The sequence below is a fragment of the Lolium perenne genome, chromosome 6, assembly GCF_019359855.2.
Source record: "Lolium perenne isolate Kyuss_39 chromosome 6, Kyuss_2.0, whole genome shotgun sequence".
NCBI lineage: Eukaryota > Viridiplantae > Streptophyta > Magnoliopsida > Poales > Poaceae > Lolium > Lolium perenne.
In genome coordinates, this window is record NC_067249.2 from 26,390,368 (window position 1) to 26,399,458 (window position 9,091).

General features: G+C 42.5%; 1 long non-coding RNA gene across 5 annotated transcripts; it reads right to left on the reverse strand.

Annotated features, from left to right (window-relative positions):
* Positions 1–451: 451 nt before the first annotated feature.
* Positions 452–7,214, reverse strand: LOC127308538 (uncharacterized). Of its 5 annotated transcripts, none has more exons than XR_007856643.2 (7): positions 6,972–7,214; positions 6,771–6,848; positions 6,540–6,653; positions 6,189–6,297; positions 2,917–3,067; positions 1,123–2,409; positions 452–1,041 (listed from the first exon to the last, which is right to left on the reverse strand). It is a non-coding gene; the product is annotated as an uncharacterized lncRNA (long non-coding RNA). The 5 variants fall into 5 exon arrangements; XR_007856641.2 differs by having other exon boundaries at positions 455–1,041; positions 2,917–3,016; XR_007856638.1 differs by lacking the exons at positions 452–1,041; positions 1,123–2,409 and having other exon boundaries at positions 2,858–3,016.
* Positions 7,215–9,091: the final 1,877 nt, after the last annotated feature.

Below are 9,091 nucleotides of genomic sequence, written 5' to 3' on the forward strand. Positions count from 1 at the left end.
AGTGGGAGGTGACGGCAATGGGAGACCCGCGACGAGAGGAGATCTCGGGAGGGCAAGGAGAGGCCCGTGGCGCTAGGGAAGTAGGAGGCCGCTGGCGTGAAGCACGAGAGATCGCCGACGCCTAGATCGGAAGACGCGACGCTGCAAGTGCGGTAGTCCGCCCGAGCTGATTTGGGACAATGGAGTGGATGGTTGCAATTTTATAACTGCAAGGGTGGATATAAAAAAAACGATTTTAATTGGACTTCCGTCACTTAATAGGGGAGTAACATATCTCATACTCCATCCGGTCTTTTTTAATTGATTCGGATTTAGTATAAAATTGAACTAAATCTGAGTCAATTAAAAGAGACCGGAGGGCAATTATGGTTGTGCCAAACTACTGTGAGTTCAATTTTTTTCCAGATAGAAGCTAATAACACCACCGAGTATAACAGCTGCACCAAGTCATGGCGCTTTTTAAATATTTGTTAGAAAACATAGATGTACGTTTAGTTGGCTAACCCAAATGCGGATGAAAAAAAAAACATAGCAAAAAAGTTGTTAGCAGTCGGTAGAGATGGGCCTTACTCCGAACACAAATGACCTACGGTAACAGACCCCCGGGGGCGGGCCTAGCAAGTCACGTTGAGGGAGTAGTGGTGGGCCTGCCCCGATCACAAATGACCTACGGTTACGGGCCCCCGGGGGCGGGCCCGGCAAGCTGGTCACCCTCATACTCAACTCCTTTCTCGTCATCCCGAACTGCTGCCCCCTTCCATCTGGGTTAAGAGCCCACGCTACCGGGCTCGGCTTGTTGCTCGTACCGATAGAGAAAGCCTTTTATGTAGCCTGTTGGCGACATAGTTGTCCGATGTGGGACTAAACACGAAACAAGGCGCGTCCGCCCGCGTGCGTTCAGTTCCACCATCGGTTCGCACGATAGTCCTGGGCCGGAAGGCACGCTTCGGTCAAGTCAGCCCAGGTCGCAAAAATGAAGTACTTCAGGTATCGAGCATCCAGCGGGCCTGGCCCATTTAGAGGTCTGTCCCGAGAGATTTCCTGTAAGCTGTGCACGATTATGATTCCACTCGCACTAGTTTTTTCTCAAAAGTAAACTAAGCACTAGGTATCCAAATTTACCTTTTCCTTTCTTTTGCGAATCTGTAGCCCAACAATGAATCCACTTCGGTTGCAAAAACGAGCCAATATCCATGAAATGTTCACACACATAAAAACGAATATTCACACAGCAAAGTAGTTGGAAACCCTAGCCTCTTGATCGCTCTGGACAGTGGCGGAGCTAGAGCAATGACGATCAGGCCCCAGCTGCCAAAACAACTGTTTTAGGGGTGTCACACATGGTGAAAAATAGCTAGTTTACAAAGATTTTATTGTTTACCTGGTACCCGCCACTGGCTCTGGGGCGACTGCGGAGTAGCCACCAACGCCCACACATAAAACCACTCCCCAGCCTCCCTACCTATTCGCCTCGGAGGAGGTCGTGGTGCAACCATTGAACGAAGCCCATGCAGTAACGACGCGGCAATGCCTTCTCTCTCACGCGGCAGCACGGTTTTCGATAGAGTTTCAGTGGCAAGATACTGCAAGGACCCACATGCAAAGCGTGCCATGACATCGACTGAGGAGAGGCGCAACCTACCCGTGGTGGAGCTGCCCCTTCTGCCATGTACGCGGCTTGCGAGCCCACTTGGCGCATTTGAGCATGTGCAGGCCTGCAGATCAAGGTTGTGGTGGCAGGCAAACGCGGTGGCGCCTACACCACTGGTTGCTAGGCACCGTGGTGGTGCCGACAGTTGGCCAGGTGGCAACGGGCTAGATCCCCACCATCCAACAACATTTGATGGTGGTATCGGTGGGAGAACATGTTTTCATTACTCCGGTGACGTTGCGGCTCGTCTCTGAGCGGTTGTGAGGCGAGCTGTTGATGGACCTCGGTGTCTCTCACCATCCAACCCCATTCGATGGTGGTCTATTAGCTTTTATTGGCGATGGAAACGCTTGAGGGCGTCGTCTCCCTCCTTAAGCATCATCGTGGCCTTGTGCTTCCCAACCACGAGCACCAAGGGAAAGTCTATATCCGGCGATGACGCACCCCGGTGTCGCTACCTTCTTGAATGTGTTTGCTTGGGTTGGTCGTGAAGTACCTGGAAAAGGCGGATCGAGCCGGAGTCTGCTGCTGCCAAAAAACATGGGCCTCTGAGGCACAATGTACACCATGATCAAATTTTCTTTGGCGGTGTCTTTGTCCGGTTTGGTCGACTCTTGTCATTCACTCGCCGACTCTTCTAGGCGCTTATGGCTATGTTTTGCGTTGATTCATGCCATATCAAGGTGGGGTTGTTCTACAGAGGTCAGCGCGACACGGTCTTGGAGACATGCGTTCCACCTCCTCGGATTTGCCAATCTCTACACAGTTTTATTATGTTAGATTAACGAACAGTGTTCAAAATCATGCATATAGTATACACAATTCAAGTCATTTTCATGGATTTTTAAATAATCCCTCAGGAATGCTGGATGAGAAACCATCTCTCTACTAACAATAAGAAACAGTTGGGCATAGTAAGGGAAAACGAAGCATGCATCTTCGGCAAGTTGAGACATAGCAGATTTATGCATGGTGAGAGGAACATGATTATAAGCATTAGCCAAACCCCCAAGTATATAATAATAATAATAATTAATAATAAGGAGGAACAACAAAGGTCGTCAACAAGTATTGCAAGAAAATGTGTGAGGCAAGCGCGCAGCAAAATTGAGGCTATGCACTCTACGAATGAAAGTGCATTATTATAAAATCTCCAGAAGACTCTATATGCTGGAATTGACCGGTCACATAACAAGACAGTAAACATTTAGTACCTCAGACATCACCATTAATTTAAGACGAGAAAAAGGAGACTGGGAATAAACCTTTAACAACTGTATTTTCTGTGCAAGGTCATGCTCCCCAAGAAACCTCAAAATCGTAAGCTGTCCTTGGTGTCTTCACACTCTTTACAGTGGTGATATACTGTGAAGTAGCACATGATGCAAGATTATGTACATATATTTCTGGCTTTTGCTGCATTAAAAAATTAAAATGTGACATAAACAAGTAACACTAGTTAAAATTTGCCAAATAAGTGTGAAAATCAGTACTTTAAATCATAATTGCAGTAAGCCACTCGAACACATATATGATCCTAGATGCAGAATGCTTAAGTGGTGCTCCCTCTGTTCCTAAATATAATACGTTTTGGGAGACCAAAGGTAGTGACAGGGAGGCTCCTTCAATGTCTTCCAACCACCCAAACAATCTGCTCCACCTAACATCAACAACAAAGTCGTAAACACTTAACTTGCCCAGTGGGTAGATTTATCTCTGTTTGATGTGACATATTTGCTACTGGAATCCAGACAGCTACTGAGTTGTATGGGTTTTGGGCAATCCAAATAGTATATGAACAAGTTGTTTCACATGTGGAAGAATTGTTTTTTTGCTCGGTTCCAGTTTTTAGGATTTCTGCTGCAAAATTAACTGACCTACGTTGCTCTACTTCGATTCGGAACCTGGAGTCCATGGAGATCTAGAGGAGGAAGAACGCCGGTCTATGACTTGCAGCAGAAGTGATCTAGGTTTTGCGGAGAGGAGGGACAAATCAACTTTATCTGCCGCAGAAACCTGGGGTGCATGTTTCCCGCATGGGGTTGTCGGAGCATTTTCAGAAAGGGATCGGGGTGGTTGGTGGGAGCTTACCCTATTTGGGCGAGGGCTGGAACAGTCAAGTGCCTGAATAACTAGCATACTTTATGCTGTTAAGTGCTAGCGGTGCCTGCTCTCCTAGGGAACCTAACCAGTCAGCCAATTTCCCACGCCTGCCCCCACATCTCTCAACTTAAGATTTCAAGGCTTCATTTAAATCAATATGTATTCCTCAGTTGTCAAAAAAATGTAGGTACTATTTCTTGTATTCAACAGAACGTGACTTCCTGGATCCTATCACTGTTTCCTTATTTGAACTTTGGTCATTTTGTTAATAAAAAAGGCATAATCATATATATCACTTGAAAAAAAAAAAAAATTTATGTCCTAATAGTCAAAGGTAAGGCCTGCAAAAAAATAACAATTCTGTGGATCCTATGATATCATCTATCTTCAAACAAAGGTAGTAATTCCTGGAGAAAAACGTTACAGGTTCAATTATCGATAAAATCTACCATTTCAGTGAACACTGAAGCAATTGCTTTTCAATCAAGTTATTTCAGAGATTACAATGCTGCGGACAAATTTAAATAAGTTAATTTGGTTAGATTTCAATCGAATTGAAATAATAACTGATGTAGTATATCTGGAATGAAAACCAGATTCACCAAAGTTTCCCTGATTATTTTTGCTTACGATGGAACTATTTCTGAAAACAAAACTAAACGATGTACCACATTACTAGTGTAATAGTTCTTTTTTCATTGTTAGAATTTCTGCTATGCATAGGCCAAATATTAGATTTTGCACAGGGACTCCAAATTTGCAGGTACCCTGCTTTGGCTAATAATAGCTGATATTTATACAGATTAACAAGTTCACCAAAAAATATGGAGTAAGATGGTCTGCTTGTCTATGTACTATTGCCCCTCCATTATGTCTCTATGGGAAATAAATCAATATAGAATGGACCAACATACAGCATGGTGTTAGAAGCATCTAGTAACAATTAAAAATAAGTAAGTTTTATCACTGTAATCTATGTGAAAACAGCAAATTAATTACACATTTTATATGCGTTAGTCATCAGCGAGCCATCTGTTTGGGAAAAAACAGAATCCATCTTTCAAACAACTCCTGCAATACGTAAACAAGGTCTCATCGAGTTGAATGTTTTTCTCGAAATGAGGAATGCCCTGGCCTCTGCATCGGTAGATGCACACAGCCTTTTATTATAAATATCAAGAAAACATTTATCGAGTTGGATGTGTCATCTATCAAGAAGAAATAGCTTTTCTTTTTTGTATCTAAATTTTTTAATTCAAAGAAGATAGGCAATGTGTGCAATTCTAATCAACCATCTTCCTCTGTATTTTTGTCGGAATCATTGATCTCTATAAAAGTCAGCTATTATTAGCAGAAGAAAATGGTGCATTCCTGTGGCCTCCAACATGGAGGTTTTCCATGCATCGAGTAAGCTAATTATGTTGTATTGATGTATCTACTAAATGTGAAAGCCAAATACATTTAATCTTTAAGATTATATTGCATATTTGCATTCCAGTGTCACTTGATAGCACAGATCCAACTAACCTCACATTCAAGCATTGCACAACCTACTCTCAGTTTGATATTCTCAATGGTAAAGGATCAAATACACACAAATATTTTCACAATGAACTTTTACGTTATATCTAACTATATATCTCGCAATTTTTTTTTTGAAGATTCGGGCTCTACGTGTGTTTACAGGCGTCAATCCAAGAGCACATTAAAAGATTGGTGTTATAGTATGTACTACAGGAGTGTGGATCACACCGAAAAATCTTCCAGAAAGACAAAGTTTGATGGTGAATCTAGCCAGTTAGCCACACACACGTTTCCGTGGTGAAGCATGTATCTGGTTACATGACAGAGCGCATGAAGGGAGTGACCAAGATGAAGGTGTTAGATTAGACATACGAGCCTACAATATATCCAAGGGAATATAAATATTGCAGATTATTATACATATGCACTGGTTTGTTATATTAGTATTGTATTAGACCTCTTTGCTGATTTATTTGATTTAGTTGTCAGCTAACTATGATGAGAGAACAAATTACAAGATTACATGTGCCCTGAATGTGCAAGTTTAATAGTTCTAAAGAGCATCCAAGAGTGGGGCAACGTATACTGGTCATGGCCCTCTTGGTGCAGCAACGAGGATGATAAATAGACAAATATGACCTATCATGATCCAACATATTGCGTGAATGCAGAGGATCGGGTAAGATATTGTTCTATCTTTCATTCAACAATATTTGTTAATTGAGTTTTTTCTTTTAATTTGCATTTGTTCAGGTGAGATGATAAGTGACAAGGATAGATGCCCAAGCTTCAGAGGGAACAAAGTAGCCCAGAAGAAGAAGGTTTTGGAGGTTCCCGTGGAGGAATGAGTGAAACATGACTGGAGATGACCATAATAAGAAGCGGAGTACGAGTTGTTCGGGTTCGACACCTTGGCCCACCAAGTTGTGGCATTGCTAGTTGCACTCCTCGGTCTTTCCGATGGATCCTCGAACAGGGATGACGCCTCGGGTCCCCCACAGTTTCATCATCATGTGCGTCTGGCAACATGAGCAGCTGGCTGTCATGTGGCAAAGTTTTAATTTTACACTATTACTGAGAAAATCTAGAAGCACAATGCTGCAGAATTCGGTGAACGTAACAATCTAAGGAGTTGGTACATAGGGCTAGTTAAAAACTGCAGAGCCATGTGCATGACTTGTACTAAGCTGAAAGGGCATGTCAGAGCGATTTTACTCCTTAACAAGAAAATTAATTAGGCGTATCATACATGAGAACCTACCTTCAGGAATCAGGAAACTGCTTGGTGGATGACAGGTGATATATTTTTTATATCCAGCTTTACCTGATTCAGAAATCATATGTTTACCTCCAACTGAACTTCTCTTGGGCATTCCTGCAGAAGTAGTAAGCTCGTTAGTGTTACCAAAAAGCTTCGATGCAAATACAAAAAAAGAGTTAGACTGTAGTTCGTTTAGATGACAGGCCAAAATTGGAGTAGAGATTTTCTCACCTCCATGAGTTACACTGGATTGTCGAGTAGCACTCAACCGCTTCAGCAAACTTCTTCAGTTTGAAAATACATATTGCCCTGCAAAAATAACCACATACACATGGTACCTCTGACAGAAGTGGTCTCGGGTGGATCTCGACAGAGCAGCCAAAATTTTTGTATTCAATCACAAGAGTTTCGCATGGAAATGTCGACTCAGACCTGTTCCTTTTCCAATGCGGCGTCCTTGCCCTCTCCACTCCGCCTAGTTGGCCCAGATTCCCAGAACAGTAGAAGGTATTTACGAGGAGGAGGTGGTGTTGTACACTCGAGTCCAGTACAAGTATTCGGTAGGAGCCGGGGCGTCCCCGTCGCAGTCGCCATCGGCGGCGGGATTAGGGGATGCTTGGAGTTGGAGGCCGGCGGCGGGGGTGGGCGAGGCGGCGGCGCTATTGTTCTTTTTTGCACCTATTTTGGGAGGAGAAACTTTAACATGCTCCAAGACAATTCCCGACCGACCATTTATTTTGATCCAATGACTAAAAAGTCCAGTACTCCCTAAAAAAAAATCACAACTTTATCTAAATCAGCATGTATGGCACACTAAAATTTTATTTTTTGGTGGAAGAAAGTCTGCCCGACACGAGATCACGCTTGCGCCGCCAAGAGGAAAAAGAGCCGCCTCCACCTTCTACTTCACCATAGATCGGTTCCTCCTCCTCCGGGCATCCTCGCCGGTGTCAGGAGGGATAGCGAACCCGATCTATGAGTGGAGATTTCAGTAAAAGTAGTGCTTTTCCAAAAGAGTAGGTTGGGATTTTAGGTAGTCTTTTTCTTTTGGTTCTCAAATCATTAAAGATGGCATCGTCTACAACAATTGATCTTATGTCCACTTTTCGACGATGAGATCTTCCTCTCGACGTTAATGGTGGTGTTGAAAGATTAGCAACGCTAAGCATGACTTTAAATTTCAGCTTTTTTGCTTTCACTCCGTTTTCTTTTGATAGCTCACAACTCATTCCAATCAAGGCATTCAATCATATGATAGTTTGTTTCAGTAGCTCTTTTCTAAGCATAAAAAATATCTATTATGGTGGTCTCATTTATTTCCAAACAAAACTAGACATAACACACTAAAGAAATATGCTCCAAGTTTCTACGACATTCTATGTTGCTTAAAAAACAAATTTTAGAGGTTTGCAATCCGAGAGTTTAATAGGTCCAGTGGGGTGCCTTGTGCATCCCCAAGCTCATGGTTTTCACCATTCTTGGATGCCTCTTGGTGTGGTGTTCCTCCACTATTCCCTGTCAAAAAAAAATCAACACAAAATTTTCTCCCATTTTCTTTTCTACTGGGTGACATTAGTGGTACAAAGATATGATAGTAGCTACCATATATATCAAAGACAAAAAAATCCTAAGTAGTCCAGCAAGCATATAGTGTCCTAAACATTCCTAGCATATCAAAATACTCATGAAAAATCATTTTGGGACCCAAAGGAATGGCTCAAACACTAGTGGGCAGAATCCGTCCATATTTTCAACAGCAGCAAAGCGAAATTATTTTGGCCACTTAGATATGTCAGAAATTTTTGCAATTTTTGTGCATATAGAGGATGAAAAGTTGCAATTACAGTGTAAATATATATGAGAGCAATCGGAGTTACAGAAAAAAAATAAGGGAAGTTTTCTACTAAATAGTGTTATGGAGGAATTTGCTACTCCATGTGTTCTAACAACTTTCTATCATCCAAATTTTGTTCTACTTGGTACTTTATTGCTAACCTACAACAAAGACAGTAAATAGGACTCTTTTACTATAGCAAGCATGCATAAAAATAAATAACTGGGTTGCCTTCTGAAAGTTCAGAGATGGTAAACTTAGAGGGGGTGAATAGGTTTCTACAAGTTTTAATTATTTTTTTGCAAGTTAGGCTTTGCGGAATATAAAGATGAGCCTAATGAAAACTAGGTGAGGCACCCTATATGATGATACAAGTAACTCGAGCACGAAGGTTCTCACAGGCAGAAATATCACAAGTAAAGAGTTCGGTTAGAGATAACTGATAGCACGCGGAGACGAAGGTTTATTCTCGTGTTCCCTTCCTTTGCAACAAGGTACGTCACATTTGGAGAGATGGGGTCCCACGAAGGATTCCCCAGCGCCACAAAGGCTCACCTTCTTCTCCTGAGCCTGTCCCACGAAGGAATAGCTATTTTCACTTGTGGTAGACTTTGAGGCAGTCTCCAAACCTTCACAATCTTGTCAGGAGCAAATCCACAGCCCGGATGCTTCCGGACGCTTTTGCCCACCTAGGGTTTCCAAGAAACCCTAGAGAGCA